Source organism: Echinops telfairi, unplaced genomic scaffold (assembly GCF_000313985.2).
Source record: "Echinops telfairi isolate 266 unplaced genomic scaffold, ASM31398v2 ScPeMD7_2;HRSCAF=8, whole genome shotgun sequence".
NCBI classification, from domain to species: Eukaryota; Metazoa; Chordata; class Mammalia; order Afrosoricida; family Tenrecidae; genus Echinops; species Echinops telfairi.
In genome coordinates, this window is record NW_022103898.1 from 46,029,538 (window position 1) to 46,049,509 (window position 19,972).

The following is a 19,972-nucleotide window of genomic DNA, read 5'->3' on the forward strand; positions in this document are numbered from 1 at the left end:
ACTACACCACCAGAGCTCCTAGGCTATGGCTCGAAGAGCTATACTAAATAATTGCAGCAAGCACCGACAATTATAAGAGCATTAGCTTAACAAAAATTGTTGATAATATTATCTCTAGATTTATCTTGTAGTTCAATGATATCTGTAATAGGATAATATCTATATACATACAAAGAAGTTCAGTTAACACAATAAATTCAAATGTATGCATCAACCACTTGGGCTAGTGATGAAACTGTAGAATTCTTCCAAACACTTCAGTTTTAAATTGATAAAACCTGTAATCAATATTCTTTACTAGTTACTAGAGACTGGAGTACTTGGAAAATTTAGACTCAGTAATAGAAATAAACCTAGAGATTATCTCTTGATATATCTTTTTGCAAGATCGATGACTAGTATATTGCAAATGCCTTTTTCAATAACATCAAAAAATTGGCAACTATCTATCTGAACTTTGCCAGAGGGAATATATAGAAACAATATAGATTATATCTGTGGGAAAAGAACATTAAGAAGTTCAATATCATCAGTCAAAACAAGGCCAGGAGCCAATTGTAGAACAAAGTATCAATTGCTGATATAAAAGTTCAGCTTGATGCTGAAGAAAATGAAAACAAATCTATGAGAACTGAAATGCAGCCTCAAGTTCACCTTACCTGAATTTAGCAAATCTGTCAAGAACAGATTTGACTCATTGAACCCTAAAGACTGAGACCTTGATGAGTTATGAAATGACATCAGGAACACAATGATAAAAGCAAAATATCATTCTAAGACAGCAAAGAAAGAAAATGCCAAAGTGGATGTCAGAATAAACTCAAAACTTGCTCTTAAATATGGAGCACCTTAAGGGAATGGAGGATGATGACGTGAAGGAGCTGAACTGAACATTTCAAAGGATGTTTCAAGAAGACAAAACAATGTATTATAGTGAAATGTGTAAAGGCCTGGATCTGGAAAATCAGTGATAAGAACATGCTCAGCCTATTTCAAATGGCAATTAATGGGGGGGGGGGGGAATCAAGTGTCAAAATTCACTATTGAATGATTCTATGGACAAAATATTGAATGAAGCAGAAAGCACCAAAAAGTCAATGTAATGAAAACTCAAAGTCACTGTACCTAAGAAGTAAAATGTAGGCATTCAGGCATTACAGAGAAAGTATATGATCAAGATTTGATGGTATTGGATGAGGATGTTCAACCTGCACTTAAGCCATCACTGAATAGCATGGCCCAGAAATGGATGGCATACTAGACTACATGGAGAAGAATGTGGTATCGGGATTGGAAAAAGGCACATCAACAATCTGTGCTGTGCCAATGCCACAATCATGCTTGATGAAAGTGAGGGAAATGTGATGCGCTTGCTGATGAAAATCATGAATCACAGCCTTTAGCATGGATTAACACTTAATGTAAAGAAGTACAAATCCTTACAACTGGACCAGGAAGCAACTTCATAGTATAGAGATAAAATTTTTATATTATCCAGGATTTCATTTTTCTTGAATCAACAATCAATGATCAAGATGCATCAGTCAAACACATACACACACACACACACACACACACACACACACACACACACACACATACAGGCTGCCATGCACTGGACAATATTGTTATATATTGGTAAAATTTGTTGAAGAACAAATATGTCACATTGAAGAGTAAGTTGTGCCTGACCCAAGCCACGACATTTTTAATCACTTTACTTGCATGTGAAAGTTGGACAATAAATAAGGAACATTAAGCAAGAATCAATGGATTTGAATTATAATGTTGGCAAATAATGTGTAAAAAACCATGAACCAGGTCACAAAGGAAACTGTCTTGGAAGAAGTACAGCAAGAAGACCCTTGGAGGCGAAGATAGCAAAACTTAGTCTCATGTGCTTCCAACACGCTATCTGGAAATGCCAGTCCTAGGGAAAGATAACATTCTTGGTAAATAGTGTCAGCAAAAAATGAGACCCTCAAAGAGATGGATTGACATATTGGTTCAACAATAAGATCAAACCTAATAAGAATGAGGCAGTGTTTTGTTCTGTTGTATAACCTTTTGCTGTAAGTCAGAATAATCAACAATAATAATATTAAATTTCCTATGTTAAAATTGTTCTTAAATTCTTGATAGATCTTTGTCTGCACATATTTCCATCAAGAATAATGTAAATGATTATATATATTCAAACTAAAACAAACATTTTAAATGTGCATTAGCAATATCCTGCACATTTATTAATTTTTGAGACATAATGATAAAAATCATAATTCTTTAAAAACACAAATCATATTTTATTTGAAATATGAGCTTAGTTTTTATTGCTTATGAATAAAATGGAATAACTAAGATGAAAGAAAAAGAAAATGTTTTGCCAATGCGGACATGTATTACTATTGTGCTTTAAAAATGATCCAGATATGCCTTGTTGGAAATTAAAGGTAGCATACATGTTAAAACAGGAAAAATAATATTAAAGTTATGTTTATAGAGACAAAAGAAAGCACAGCTGTGTACTGTGTATGTTCATGGTGAGTTCATCTGCTTTCTTTCTCTTTCTATTTTACTTTAAAGAAAACAAAACAAACACAAAAAATTAAAGTTTCTAAATATACTCTTCTTCGGATGTCCTAAAAACAAAAGGAGGAAAGAGTTACTCAGTTACTTCTGGAAACTTTGAAATAAAAAGAGAACATAAGCTCATTCCATAGTTGCACTATGGAATGTGGGTCCTAGCAGAAAATGGATGCAATTTCTTCTTACTTTCCAATAAAATCATCTCAAATTAGGAAACGCATGAAAATGAATTTTAAAAATAGTAAAATTATGATCAATGAGAAACCACTAGAAAAATCAGAGGCAAAGAGATGTGTACATAACACTTATAAAACCACTTTTTAACATTTTGTTTTATTTTAAAAGCAAAAGTCTTCCATGACATTTCAAAACAGAATAATAGAAAAGTCTTCTATAAAGCTTCAGAATAATAATAACTGAAGATAGAAAGTGTATGATTATTTATAGTAATTTTCTCCCATTTTTTGCCCTGGTGTTCTTTAGGATAAAAGAAAAGGGAATTCTGGAGTTATAGAAACAAATAGTATAGAAATACATAGAAGAGTTAATATTCACAATATAGTAAATATAATTTGGCTGCAGATATGCTAAATATAAATTACACATAACATTCAGGAGTGGCGAATCTTTTTGTCACCTTATGAAACAACAGGAGTCAGGCATGACTGAAAGAACAGAGAGACAAGAGTTAGTTCCCACTGTTTGTCCCTGGGTCTGTGCCAAACAGGAAACAGAGCCCTCCTTTCTCCCCTGCCGCTCCTTTTTCAAGGGATTGCCTTTCCTAGGCGGCTGGTTTTCTCTGTGCACTTCCAGCGCCACTTAACATCTTTTCAGAGAAAGTAATGTCAACAAATTCCTGGACCCGGAACTCACTTTACAACCTTGGAGGTGAAATTTCACAGTTAAGTTTTCTAAATAGGTACTAGGTAGAGGAATTATGGTTTGTACTGTATTGTGGGAATTGTATGAACTCACTACGTCTACTTTGACCTAACTAAGACTCATGCATTTGTGACTATGGAGAAACATTTGAATGAAACAAATAACGGGGAAAATATTCCAAGCTAAAATATTAATTCAGTAAGTTGGTAATTATAAAACCTAAGTTCATATCTTATGAAATGAAAATAAGATAAAAGTCAACAGATTTATGTAGAATGTGATCGATGATACATACATGCAAGGGGAATCCAGCCCGTAGTACATCATTACAGGTCCAGTAAGCACTATTGTACAGCGATAATAAGTAAAGATTATAATAAAGTTATACAGCACATGAAAGGTAAAAGAGATATTGAAATAATGGAGTCAGACATATTTCATAGTAGCATACTCACCTCAGCCCGACTTGGTGGTCCACGTGGAGAGCAAGAGAGAGATTTAATACTAACCAAGGCTTTTATAGTCTCTGGGGGCATGCAAGCCCCTAATTCCAGGTGAAGACATATGTCACAGGAAGGGATTGTGTTATAGGTAATACAGTATTGGGAGGGGGTGACCTAGGGGTATCTACACAATAAGAAGAGGAGGGATTGGGGGTATACACATGGCGAGATAAGTGGATCCTAGATACAGGATGGCAGCCTAACTTTGGATGTCACAGAGCTGGCTCAACTGATAGAGACCATTATCAGTAGGGTGTGAACTCCACCTACAGGAACCAAATAGATGATTGCGGGCGGGGCCTACAGTAGTCTGGTGAATGACTGTCTTCAGGGAGGATGTCTGTAAGCATCTGACCTCCACCACCACCACCACCCCACCCCACCCTCCTGCCACATACAAATACACATGCGCACACAATCTAGAACACTACAGAAAGACAATATAGACCCACAGGTGCATGGGACATATTGTATGATATCATTTCAGCATTTAACATAGCACCAGATACACATCATATTATGTGTTTTTGCATGGATTATATAAGGATAAACAATGATCATGAGAATTTAAAGTAAAAAATTTATTTGGAATACAAATTTGACTGTTTAATGTAAACAGTTTCAAATGTGGAATTTATTTATTTTTAATGTAGATTAAATATTCAATCCTGGATGGCTGAGAGAATGATACTACCTATTATCCAAATGTAGTTATCACAAGGATAAGATGAGTGAGGGGGGTGGATGAGCTTCTTAATGTAAATATTTGATAGTAATCAATATTTCCATAGATAAATGTGAAGTAAAATTCTATTGCTTTCCAATTTAAAGGGATAGTTTAATAATACCTATTGGATATTGAGGCCCTGGTGGTTTAGTTGGCTAGAACTGGGACTGCCAACTACAAGGTGTTGGTTCTAACAACCAGCTATTTAGTGGAAGACAGATAAGGTTGTCTGCATCTATAAAGTCTTACAACATTGGAAATGCTAGGGAGCAGTTATATTCTGTTCTTTAGGGTTACCATATAGCAGTGTTAGTTTGAGTTTTAGTTGGATAATGTTTTCTAATAGTTTCAGTGAGATATAATTAATATATCACACAATTCAATAATTTAATCATATTCAGTAGGGGTGTACACTCATCTCCACAATCAATATGAGAACAGTTTCTTCCTTCTTGTACTCAATCCTGTTTACCCTTGCTTTCCCCAACCCATCTCCCCTTCCATGCTCTCAGGTAATTATTAATCCTGATGGTGTTTTCATTGGCCCGTCCATCCTGACTTCCCACATAGACTTCCCACTGTTATCAATCAATGATACCAAAAAAGAGCTCAGCAACAGTGACCAACTAAAACAGAGCACAACCTCAATCAAAAGGGAAGCAGAACATTTTTAAAAAACAAGAATAAATTCAAAGTTGGTCAAAAGGGAGATCTCATGACATGTTGCTCCCTTCCAGCCAACCTGCAGCTGCTGATGTCCACTTGACAATGCTCTCTGTGGGAGAGGAAAGCTATTCAGACGCCTGGACGATGGTATGCACTGGAGATGCACTGGAGAATCAATCCAAGTAAGATATTTTGTTTTAATGAGAATAAAACAATTATTATTGATAGATAAAATGATTGTATATAGAATAAAAAAAACTAAAACAATTTAGAGACTATTGCAACTTATAAAAAAACATTTAGAATGTTTCCTGGAAATATAATAAAAATGTAAAACCAATTGTATTTCTAGCAAACCAAAAATATACAATGATTTTTTAAAAGACACGATTTGTATTACATAAAATAAAATAGAAGTAGTTAAACTTTTAAAAAACTTGTCACTGAAGATATTGCAGTAAAAGTTGTTTCTTATTAATAAAATACATAAATGACTATCCCTATACGAATATAGGGAGGACACTTCTATGAAATCGACACGTTATTTATTGTTGTGGTGGTTAGGTGTCACTGAATCAATCGTGGGTTCACGTAACCCTCTGCACAACAGCACACAGCCCTGTTTGTGATCATCATTATGATCACGTTGAGCTCACTGCTGCACCAGCTGGGTCACTATCTCCTGGAGGGATTTCCTCCTCTCCGACTCTCCCAAAAATGATGTCCTTCTTCAGGGATTGTCCCTCCTGGTTTCATGTCCAAAGTGCATGAGATAAAGTCGCCCATTTTGGCTTTTAAGAAGGATATTGGCTGTACTTCTTTCAAGATATATTTGTCCCTCTTTTTCTGTTTGCAATCTGTGGTGACTTCAATATTTCTTCTCCAACATGATAATTCAACAGCATAAATGCTTCTTCATGTCCAACCAGCACTAAATGTTCACGTATGTACCAGTATGCTCATTATTTGAATGGATTATTTGTATTCTATTGTTAACATGTTATAGTTTTCTATAGATTTTACAGATTAGCCCTACCTCTGATGTATTATTACTGAAATTTTTTCACAATCTGTGTGTTCTTGGTTGATTCTTTTGATTAAGTCTTTTGCAGTTCATATTTTGTGATTGATTAATGTCATATCTTTAGTAAATTCCAGTTCTTTACTTTGTCTTCTATTCTGTGAATATTTTTCATTATGTTTAGTAGTGTGTTTTGCCTTATATTCGGGCCTTAAGTTTTTCCTTATTTTTTCATTGATGGTCTTCATACTTGTGTAATTTATCTTTAGGTCTTCAGTCAATCTTGAGCTTGTTTTTGCATGATGTGAGATATAGGTCTTGTTTCATTTTATTACTATGGCTATATACTAGGTTTAATGTCTGAGTGAAAGGCCCCTATTTTGTTTTAATTTTTAATAGTGTTTTTAATTATCCTAGGTACTTTCCATGCAAAGTTGGCAATTGGTTTTCCATTTCTTTGGAAAATTATGATGGGACTTGGATGGGAATTACATTTAATGTGTAAAGTGATTTTGGTAATATTGACAATTTTAACAACATTTAGTCTTCCTATCTAGAAACATGACATCTTGTTCTATTTTTGTAAGTTACTTTCACTTTCTTGAAGTAGTTTGTTGTTTTTATTTTATGTCTTTTGTTTCTCTGGTAATATTTATTCCTAAATATTTTATCTTTTGTGAGTTATTATAAATGGTATTATTCTTTTACTACCTTTTTGGTATTATCATCCTTAATATACAGGAATCCAACTTACTTCTAAAGTATGTTGATATTATAGTCTGCTATGCTGCCAAAAGTTTTCAATTAGTTTGAACAATTATTTAATTGAATCTTTGGGTTTTCTATATATAGGATTATGTCCTCTGGAAATAAAGATATTTTTATTTCTTCTGTGCCTGTGCGGGTTCTTTTTGATGAGTTAGACCAGCAGTTCTAACTCACTTGTGAGGCCATAGGAGAGAGACGTAACTTACTATCCATTTAAAAAAATTTTTTTAAATCATTTTATTAGGGGCTCATACAACTCTTATCACAATCCATACATACATCAATTGTGTAAAGCACATTTGCACATTCATTGCCCTCATCATTCTCAAAACATTTTCTCTCCACTTAAGCCCCCCGCATTAGGTCATTTTTCCCCTCCTCCCTGCTCCCCCCTCCCTCATGAACCCTTGATAATTTATAAATTGTTATTTTGTCATATCTTGCCCTGTCCGACATCTCCCTTCACCCACTTTTCTGTTGTCCGTCCCCCAGGGAGGAGGTCACATATAGTTCCTTGTAATTGGTTCCCCCTTTCCAACCCACTCTCCCTCTACCCTCCCAGTATCGCCACTCTCACCACTGGTCCTGAAGGGATGATCCGCCCTGGATTCCCTGTGTTTCCAGTTCCTATCTGTACCAGTGTACATCCTCTGGTCTAGCCAGACTTGCAAGGTAGAATTGGGATCATGATAGTGGGGCAGGGGGAGGAAGCATTTAGGAACTAGAGGAAACCTGGATACCCATAGGAGCCTTTCTACTTTACCCTATAGTCATACTATAAAGGAAATGTATGCCATGGCAGTAAGTTTTATTTTGCATTTATTTTTCTTTATGCTTGTAATAAAGTGCCCTGTTGTTTTCTGGGAAAGCAAAAGATACATGGTTCAAACTTACTAGTCCTTCCACAGGAGAAGGATGACGCTAACTTCAGCTGTAAAGCTTTACAACCTGGAAAACTGTGAATCTACTTAAAGGTCGAGGGGTTTGGCTATGGATGTAAGAAAAGAGTGCCTAGAGTAACAAAAATTGAATATTAAGAGAAAAGATTAAGACCTCAACAAGAAGAATTTAAGAATGACTGGCTTGCTATAACGATAGAGGGTTCATCTATGAATATCATTTGTCAATAACTTCTGATTGTGTCCTATACAATTGAATGACAAGGAAAATATAAAAAAATGCTTAAATAAAAATGGAAAATATAATGTAAAGTGATATTCTGAGCATAAGATGTACACATTTGCATGTTATCTGAACATGACTTTGTAAAGATTAAGATTATAATCATTTTTAATTAGACAATTTTAAATTCTTTGATTTTAGGTTTGTCAATCATAAGAAAACACTTTTAAAATAGTTCCTGCCTGACATAGCTCTGTACAATACTTTCCCTTTTAATCATTCTTCTTGTTGTTAATATGAACTTGGTCTGTCCTTTACCGTGAAGATAAAAATTTAATACTATGATTCATTTGTAATGAAAAAGAAGGACCTTGTATACGTGGAATCTAATTTAATCAATGCTAATCACAGACAGAGCAATGAAAGAATAAATGTAAATCTCTTATAATACAACTTTTTATTAACTTAACCCATTCTAAGCAAGTGGTACAATGAAACTATCTTTGCAAGGCTGAATTTTAATTATATGTTTTACTATTAATAAATATATTAAATGAGGCTGTCCTAAAATTGTCCACTGCTTCAGAAAGCAGTAGGTTTCTCGTCTGATATTACAATTTGCTACATCTATTTTTCCCAATTTTCTCATATATTATATGAGGATATTAATACCTCACAGCATAGTTTCAGGACCAATGAACCAGGAGAGTAGGTTTGGTTCCAGGGATTAGAAAAGTACTTGAAACACAAAATTATTTGTTGGTATTAAATGATTGGAAAAAAAAGAGAGAGAAAATGCATGTTTATTGCAGGCAATGAACCCTTACTAAGTGAAAATATTTCATTCCTTCTTGTTAATAAACTGAAATACTGATACATCATTTTCAAATATGGACGTCAATAAATATTGGCATGTTGAAAACATCAACAGCTGTATTAAATGTTTGTTTGACTTATAATGTCAGTATTTCTGTTATAAAATATCTATTAAATGACATATACACATTCTGATATATATTGTACTACCAATACATTTTTATATAATAATTCAAATATTAAAGGCATTAAAACAGGGTGTTTCCCCAAATTTGTGTCAAACAATTGAATTATTAGTTAAAATTGTGTTTAGTTCAGCGTGTGGCCACAGAGGTGGTCAGATCTGACTGACCTGCTCTGACTTTCCTATGTCCACAGGCAAGAGCCAGGCATGCACCCAGGTGCCACCCTTCTTTACCTATGCTAACATCAACCATCCCTCCTCGGTCACTTTACATCAATTCTGGACTTGTTAATTTCTTACATTGGTGACACAGAACTCACGGACAATACTAACATCTTAGGAGGTTTATTAGGGAAGTTAGTAGGTTGCCATAAGTCATGATGAGTAGAGAGTAAAGATGCAGCCATTGGTCTCCTCAGCCAAGTCTCACTCCAGTTCTTAGACTCAGTCAAATGGTCTCTTGACCTTTGACTCCATTGGCCAGAAAGCCATCTCCACAGGGACTCTACCCACAGGCCACAGTCTCCGGCCAAGGAGAAGGCACCCCACCATCTTGGTGCTGCTTTTCTGAAACTTGGGGTCACTGCCTGTGATACATCTCGTATCGGCAGTCTCTGCACTCCGGACAGAGATCTTGAATGTGCTCTTCCAAGGTCCTCAGGTGTCTGTATTCTGACCTCTTCCAGGATGGTTCATCCTTGAAGCCAGCGGGGTAGGAACAACAACTAACCTATTCCCTCTCTCAGTGTTACACTGATCTGTCTGCAGTTTCACCCAATCAATTGGTGAGGGTGACAGATATTTGGGTGACAGACCTGTTTGCAGAGTTTCACCCAATCAATTGGTGAGGGTGACAGATATTTGGGTAGAAGAGCCATATTAAATTTCACTTCACCACATTCACCACATTTAGCAGTCTAGAGTGTTAATTGCACTATCTAGGGACTCTTATTGCAAGTTATATTATTTTCAATTGGGCAGTTAAAATTAGTTTTGTAATTATTTCACTTATGGAAAACTCAAAAGGAAGTAATTTTAATGTTTCCAGAATAGATTTTGTAATACTCATAGAAAAGTCCATCCTTAGTTTCACTGAGCAAATGTATTACTTTTTATTTCTTTATGAAACTATGATAAACATATTAGAGATTAAAGCTTAATAGTGGTAGTGAGCTTCAATTACCAAGATTCTATTAGAATTATAATCTGTGGGAGGTGGGGTGCCCTAAATGAAGTGTACTAGGGTCTGCGGATCAGACCTCTTCCTGCAATTTTCACCCACAAAGTGATTTGAGGGGTCGCTGAAACATTCTAAGTTCACTGAGGCTGCCCCTGGCTCTGCTAATCTCTCACCAGGTCCAGCAAAGTGGTGTCCTCCACCCCTTCCTCCACCCCAGATCTGAGACCCACAGTATGCATCAGTTTCCCCAGACTGCTGGCTCCCAGAGAGTCTCTGAGAATGAAACACTAGGGTTCACACCAGAGACCTCTCTGCCAGCCTCCCAGCTCCTACATTTGTGGGCTTTGCATCTCCTCTTTCCGGCCAGGAACAGAGGGACTGCACCAGTCATCCCCTTTCCCCAGCTCAACTGCTAGCATAAATAATGACAGATAATAAGACACTAATTTGCTGCAAATCAAGAACCCCTAGGCTATTCACCTGTGGTAGAGACAAGTTTCCCGGAGCCCAGCCTGTGCAATTGTGCAGGAGGGAGACAGAGTGAAGCAAGAGGGCAGCCAAGGCAATTCAGACCCAGTGTGTCCCAAACCTGTCCTCCTTCACTTTTGGACAGCAGGGCACAACAACCCTGATACCAGGGTACCCTACAAACCCATTCTAAAAAACAAAAAAAACTTAAAAAATGCTTTCAATCCAAGGCCACTTTGTTCCTTTGTGTAACTTTGAATGTAAGCCACCTGAAACCCAGTCCATTAATACACCTTTAACATAACAAAACATACAGATAGCTGATCCCCTGAGAACAGTCTACAGAGCTTTAACATAACAAAACAGGAAAAGCTAACAGGAGCTGAAGCTGTAGCCTAGGCCAAAAACTGGTTGTACAGTTTTGGTTGTGACAAAGACTCTTTGAAAGACTGATAAGAGTGGCCAAATCCAGTTGGCCTTCAGTTTGCAGCTCTAGGCCACACAGCACCCCTACAAGGCTGCCCCTGGACCAGAGCTACATGGTCAGCCCTCAGGACCAGCCAACTGCTGCTGGCCTCAATCCATCCTCCAAGGTGTCCCTCCTATGCTCCCAACCAAACTGTAGCATCATCTTGTGATCAGCCTACACAGTGCCACCTTCAAGGCCTGCAACCATCTGGCCAGTGTCCCCTGAGAGGGCCACCAAACCTGCCCTCCAAACCACAGAATAGGCAAGCATGAGTGGGAAACCTCAGAGGGAAAAAGCCATAGCTCATCCGCCCCACCCCACTCCCAACCCCTGCCGCCCAGGGGAGTTGGCTACAGAAGGCATGCAGAAGCATTCCTACTAACTTCCCTCTGACCCCTGGGAAAATGGCACTGAGCTCCTCTAAAACACACAGACAACAAACTGCCTCAACAACTTCAATGAAAAAAATCAGGAGAAACATAAGGCAATGTTGGAGGAAGTCCTGAACCTAATGATGTTCATATGGAAGAAACATGTTGGTCTGCCACAGAAAAAAATCTTCAGAATGCTGCTTGGAGTGAAACAGGATATGAAGGAGGCAGTTTTTCTGTAAAACGGATGAAATGACAGAGGAGATAAAGGCCATGTACCAAAGGGAAATACAGGAGTTAAGGGAAGAGGCAACACTAGCAAATAACAAATTCACAGACTTCACCAACAGACTAGAAGAAGCAAAGAACTGTACGAGTGACCTAGATAACCAGGCAGATTTCAACAAATGGGAAAGATAGTCAAACAAGATAATCAGAGAAGCTGAAGAAAACATGAGAACAATATCTGATACTATGAAGGGGAACAACATTAAAATAATTTAACTACCGTAATAAAACACAATGAAGAAGTCCACGGAAATTAGTGGATTATATCAACGATAAGGTTAGCATTTCTGACCCATCAACTGCTTTGCAGGTGATAAACAGATTCACATCCTCAAAACCCCACAGTGTCAACTCTTCTCTGTCCCACGGGGTTGTCATGAGTCAACATTGATTTCATTGCAATGAATTTGAGTTTGCTGTCTGCAGTAATCCACTTTCCAATGCACCCTGCTATACAGTAAGATTATTCACATCCATTGAAAGACTCATAATAGTAGCCAGATCAATGATCTAAAGGAATTAGCCTCATTAGAGGCTTAATTTCTGTGGGGACCCTGTAAATGTACTTTGGGCTCTTATTGCCATCCTTAGTCTTCTGCAAACCCGGAACTCTGAATTTAAGCCCCAATACAATTCACTCCTCTGATACTGGATTTTATTTTTTGCAATCCTTAAATCACATGCAGTGGTGTACACTTTCTCTGTGGGCTTAGCTGACACTACACTTGGCTGGCTGTTAGTATTGATAGAAATCTTGGAAGCCCCAGAAACTATTATTTCTGATAGATAGGCAATATTTGACTTTTACCACACATTTTGCTGTAGCATCCACAGCTTCAGTGATCATTTCATGAGAGCAAATATTGAGCAGGTCACATAAGAAGAATGAATTAGGATTTTTGATTAAGTTTTAACTGAAAATCTCATATATATAAGATTTATTTCTATCCTTGGTCTACTTTTGAGGTAGCATTATCAGCTTCTTGAGAAATAATATATTTTATGCCCATAGGGCATTTGTTTAATTATAATAACAATATCATTAATCTAGCCAATGGTATAGCATTTAAATTCTACTGAGAAAAGAAAACTATACATCTAGAGAAAATGTCTAATACATATTTTAAGTAGTTAGAGTGTTGTGCCACTGAGTGCATCCTGACCTATGGAGATCGTATTCACAGTAGAACGAACCATTGCCAGCATTTTCACAATTGTTCCTACACATGAGTCCATTGTTGCAGACACCATAAAAATCCAGTTCATTGAGAGCCATCCTATTTTTCTACCCTTCTACTTAACCAAACATAATGTCCTTCTCCAGGGATTGATTTCTCCTGACATCATGTCCAAAAAAATGTAAGATGAAGTCTTGCCATTCTTGCAATCCAAGTAAACACTTTTTTTCTCCAAAACAAATAGATTCATCTTTTTAGCAGTCCAGGGTACTTTCAATATTCATCTCCAGAATTATAATTAAAATGCATCAATTATTCTTCTGTCTTCTTTATTCAATATCTAACTTTCACATGCATATGATGCTGCTGAATATATAAAGCTTTGAGTGAGGCACACCTTAGTCCTCAAATTAGCATTTTGGTTTTCAGTAAAGACTGACTTAATGCAATGTGTTCTTTGCATTCTTGACTGCTGCTTCAATTAATATCGATGTAGATGCAAATAATACAAATTCCTTGACAATTTTGACATTTCTTGATTTATTATAATGTTACCTCTTGGTCCAGTTGTCAGGGATTTTGGTCCTCTTGACATTTAGTTGTAATCTATACTGAAGGTTGCAATCCTTCATCTTCATTAGCAAGTGCTTCAAGTCCACCTCACTTTCAGCAAGCAAGATTGTGTTTTCTACATATCCCAAGTGCTATATAAGCCTTCCTCTAAACCGGATGTCACCTTCTTCTTCATATAATCCAGCTTTTCTGGATACTTGCTCGGCATATAGATTGAAGAAGTATGGTGAGTGGGTATAACCCAGATGCACACCTTTCCTGATTTTTAAACCATGCAGGGAATGTCCTTGTTCTGTTCCCCAAACCACTGCTTGATCTACATGCAAGTTCATCAAGAGCACAATGAAGTGTTCTGAAATTCTCACTGTTCTCAAGGTTATTCATAGTTTGTTATGGTATACGCAGTCGAATGTTTTCAAGTAAACATCTCTGTAATCCCTGTATTCTTTGCCCTGAGCCAAGATCAAGCTGACATCAGCATTGTGATCCCTTCTTTTGTACCCTCTTCTGAATCCAGCCTGAAACTCTGGCAGCTCCCTCTCAATGTGCTATTACACTTGTTAGATGATCTTCAGGAAAACTTTACTTCCATGTGGTATCGATGATGTTCTTCTTTGGTTTCAGCATTAGTCGGGTCACCTCTTTTTGCAAATGTTCAGATAGATCTCTTCCAGTCGGTTGCTGAAGTAAAGGCTGCCCACGTTTCCTTGGATAGGCTAGTAAGTACTCCTAGTGCTTCATCAGTTTATTGAAACCTCTTCCTTGGCATTCCATCAATTCTCAGAGCCTTGTTGTTAAATAATGCTTTCAGTGCAGCTTGAACTTTTTTAGTACCACTGGTTCTTGCTCATATGCTACTTCTCACAATGGTTGAATGCTAGCTAGTTCTTTGTGTACAGAGACCATATGCATTCTTTCCATCTTTTGATGCTTCTTGTGTCATTTAATATTTTATCTAGAGAATCTTTTAATATTGCAACTTGATGCCTGAATTTTTTCTTTTGTTCTTTAAGTTTAAGATATGCTGAGCATGTTATTTCTTTTGGGATTTCCAACTCTAGGCTTTTGAAAATTTCATTATATTTGACTGTCTTCTCAAGGAATTTTCTATTCAGCCTTTTTTTATGTCATAATTTCTTCCATTTGCCTTAGCTATTCTAGGATTAAAAACAATATTCAGAGTCTCTTCTGACCTGTACTTTGATATTTTATTTCTTTTCTGTCTTTATAACTACCTTTTGCTTTCTGCATGAATTATGTCTTTGAAGTCCTCCCACAGCTAATCAGCAGTTCTCTCATTAGTGTTTACTGTATCAAATATATGTTTGAAATGCTTCCATAATTCATCAAGGATAGACTCAAGGTCATATTTTGGCTCAGTGGGCTTATTGTAACTTTCTTTAGTGTTAACCTGGATTTACAGATGATCAACTGATGGTCTGTTCCGCAGTCAGCCCCTAGCCTGGGTTTCCCTGCTGCTACTCAGCTTCACCATGGTCTCTTTCTACAGACAGAGTCAATTTGATTTCTGTGAATCATTTCTGGAAAAGTCAGTGTAAATATTTGCCTTTTGTGTTGTTGAAATAAGGTATTTGTTATGAACAAATCATTAGGATTGCAAAATTCGATCATGACATATCCACTTTTGTTTCTATAACCAAGCCCATATTTTCCAAATACTGCTCCTTCCTCTTTGTTTCAAACTTTTGCATTCCAATTGCCAATAATTATCAAGGTATCTCGATTGCAGATTTGATCAATTTCTGACTGAAGTCAATGGTAGAATTCTTGATTTCTTCTTCCCTAACTAAAGTGGTTGATACATACATTTGAATAATCTTTGTACCGACTGGATTTCCTATTATACAGATAGATATACTATCAAAGGCAGTATTATACTTCAAGACAGATCTTGAAATATCCTTTTTGATGATGAACACAATGCCATTCTTCTTGGATCTGTCATGCTCAGCAGAGAAAGCAATAATGATTTTCTTTCAAAATGACCAACAGTTCCAGCCACATTTCCTCACTAACACCTTGGATATAGATCTTTATGCATTCATTGGATTTTTGATGGCTTCTAATTTTCATTTTAATCTAAAATTATTAAAATATGTTTTAGCTGCTTCTTCTTATTTTGGGTTATGCCCCATCAGCAAATGAAAAACTTGAAAACTTTTGGAGTAGTTAGGCTGGGTTGTCTAAAGAAATATAGCAACTAGTAACCATTATCGATGCATAAAAATAACTTTATATCAATAAGTTATTTTATTTTAGAAAGGAATTTCAGCCTGGGCCAACCCAAGTCCTTAAATCTAATGCCAGCAGGTGTCCTCTTCAGATGAATTAGGCTTAAGGTCAATGGTGCAGAAGGTGAAGTGGGAAGCAGGGGTACCATAGGCATGTGAGTGCAATCTTGTGGATCCCGGGTCAGTGGAAACATGGCAGGCACCAACAACTCTCAGGATAGGGTGAGCCACAGGGGGCTGCCACTGGGGACAGACACAGAGTTCTAGCAAGGATAAAGGCAAAGGGCAAAAGAAAGAGGGAAGTGTCCAATGTTTCTCATATATAAACCCCACACCTCCTTTGCACCCCACAAGTGCAAGTTAACATAAAATCTAACTATACCAACTCCCCAAGGATTCATTCCATGATGTCACTATGGTTATTTCTAACTTAAGAAGGCAGCTCTTCCTCAGTCATATTTTGAGTGCCTTCTGACCTCAGGGGCTCATATTCTGGTACTATCCCTGACAATCTCTGGTGCTATTCATGAGGTGTCTAGTGGCTAATTTTTCTGGAGGATTAATATACGCTAACTGCTGAACCAGTAAGAATTTTCATTCCCTCAATTTGACACAAAATCTTAAATGCTTCCATGAATACTCATTAGTTATAATGAAAACTCATGATCCAATGTAATCATTACTTTATTCTTTAAAGGCAATTTATTTAATAAACAACAGATTTATTTAATTTCCATGTATTAAGTACAGGTACTTGATTAGAATAAAGAATAATAAAGGTTAATCTAATGTACAACTAGAAGTTTATCTTGCAACTGTAAGATCAATTGGGTAGGCCACCATAATTTAATTTAGATAAACAATAGTAAAACTTCCTGTTGGATAAGATTAGGGACTATTATTAAGGATAAATAGTCATTTGCCCATTGTATAAAACAAAGCTTCAGTGGTCAAAAGGAAGCACTTATGAACAGCTTCCTCAGGTAAGAGCCTCCTTACCACTCCCCCACACACCCCGGATGATCATAACTTGGTATTTTCCATTAAAAATACCAAGCACTCATGATTCTTAGCTGAATATTTGGAAGAAAAGACAAATTTAATGCATTTGAACTGATCCAACTTCTTTTAGAGAAAATTATCTGGGGTGTTGGTATTAAAAAGCAGCACTACTTTGGGCACAAAAGCAGTATATTGAGAATAATAGATGATTTTATCAAGACTAGAGAAAGTAAATAGGCAGTTTACTTACAACTAGTTGGCTGCTTGAAGTAGATCCCACTATGCAGTTGACTACACTATTTTAGGTCATATCATGAAAGATCCCTCATGGAAATTACAAATTGCTCAGAGTAACAGGCATTTCTACCACTGTAGAAAACAGAAACTTCTACTTATCTTTGTCACACACCTGTGAGACAAACACTTTTGGCTCCAAAAGGTAAAAGAGGAAGACTTGAGAGTAACAAATATTTGTTACAGTAGATGGAAAATGAAAAGATCATTATGTAATGCCACAACTATAATGCTAATTTCCTTCCAAGCTAATGTAATCCAGGATTATATATCACCTCTCTGGTTTCAAGGAAGTCACCTACTGACTTATCTGTTCCTTTATTAGAGAGCAGAAACCCTGGTGGCAAAGTAGTTACATGTGGGGCTGCTAACCTCAGGTCACGTCTTTGAAACAATCTGCTTCTGAGGGCGAGTTACAGCTGGAAACCCACAGCCTATAGGATTACTGAGTCCGAATCGCCTCGATGGTCGTGAGTTTTGCTTGACATTATAGTATGGTTTGGGGCCAAAATTGTGCAAGATTTTTTGAAGAGTCCTTACATATCCCTACAATAGGTTCTAGATTACACATTCATTTTTTTTTAATGTTCAAAGCAAATAAATGATAGAAGAAAGTGGGATAAGTAACACATGATTTGAACAATTAAAAACAAAATGCATCGTCTTTTAAGAAAAAGACAAAACATTATCACATGAAAATATGGAGAACTATTTTGGGATCATTTTAAATTAACTCAGAATGAAATGTATAATGTAAAAGATTCTCTCTCTCTCTATCTATCTATCTATCTATCTATCTATCTATCTATCTACATATATAATCATCTATCTATTCTTTAAGACAAACAAACAGATCTGTCTTGGAGGAAGCACAGCCAGAAAGCTGCTTTGAGGCTAAGATGGCAAAACTTGTCTCTCCCACTTTGGACATTTTATCGGGAGAACCAGTCTCTAGAGAGGGACCTTATGTTTGGTAAGGTAGAGAAGCACTGGTCAAGTGGAAGGCCTTCAGAGAGGATTGACACTCTAGAGGCAATAATGGGAAAAAGAGCTCAACTCTAGCAATTGATATGGTGACACACTACACAGAAGTCTTTTGTTCTGTTGTGCATAGCATCGCGATGAATCAGAACTGGCTTGATGGCATCTAACAAGTATTGAATAATCGAACTCTGTACCAAACACTAGTGGAGTAGAGGTTATACGATGGGCTATGATCCTAATGGTAGATTGTTAAAAACTACAAGTAGCTCCACTAGAGAAATTCTGGCTTTCTACCCCTATAAACAGTTACAATCTGGAAAACCTATAAGGGATCATTATGAGTCAGCATAGACTTTGTTATTTTTGGTAGTTACCAGAGCTTTAACTAGAAAGTGATTTACCTCCTTATATTTGTTGCACAATGAAAGATCACCAAGGACTTCAAGTAATGCCCTGTTAATATATTAAAGAAAATAATACAATGCTTAAAGTACATTTTTAAAGTTTACTATGAATTATGAATTAGCGATTATGTAAAAAGAATAAATTAAACACTAACTACTTCTTTATTTTGGCTTTTACTGACTAATCAGATATCTAACCAATATGATCCCTGAATAACAGAATTATTTTCTATTTAAAACTTTCAACTTGCAGACAATTATAAAATATATAGCACATTTCTTCAGATAATCAATGTACTTATTAATAATTATTTTTACAATTATCAATATACTGGTTTGAATTAGAAATTGTGAAATGAAAACAAGTTCTACAATGTTCTTATAAATAGATGTATATAAACCACAGAAAGTTCATTTTGACAGCATTCGTTGAGCATTCCTAAAATGTCTGTGCTCCTCAGGAGTCTTTTCAGCTTACATTACATGTCATATTTTAATAACTCTAAAGATACTCTTTCTATAATCCTCAAGCAGCCAATACTTTCCTTGTGCTTATTCTAAGCAACTTTTTTTTGTATTACCTGCATCATAAATTGCATTGATCGGGATTGTTAGATTCAGCATTTTGTTTACTTTTTATCAAAAGGTGTTAGACTTCTTTATGGCCTGATGTGGTACCATTTGTTCTCTCTGAAATATGGTTAGCATCACCTTACTTTTTTATTAAGTGTATATTTATAACCCGTAGAATCAAATGTACTCTATCCACATGGACAGCGTTTATTGTTTTATGTTCTGCACGCAAAGCTGCTTTTCTTAATAATCAGAAACAGCTGTTATAAGCACAACAGTGAATGCAATGGGTCACACACGCCTCAATTAGATACAAAAGGAGCCAAACAAAGCTAAACTCCTTATTTCTGCCCCACTCTTCCATGATTGATGCACTCTAAAAAACAGTGGTTACACACTGTGCTGAGATTTAACAGATGCTAAGAATTGTTCCTGTGTACATTTGTTAGGCAGCTGTTTTACACCAGCCGTGATTACAATGGGGAATCAATGTTTCCATGACAATAAAACCAGCAAAACTTACCCTTAACAAAACTAAGGTAAAATATATGAAAATATTAGTGCAGTCCAAACATGCCATCAATCATTTTTCATTCCTTTCTCTCTCTTCCCCCTGCTCGCTCTCTCTCTCTCTCTCTTTCTCTTTCTCTCTCTCTCTCTC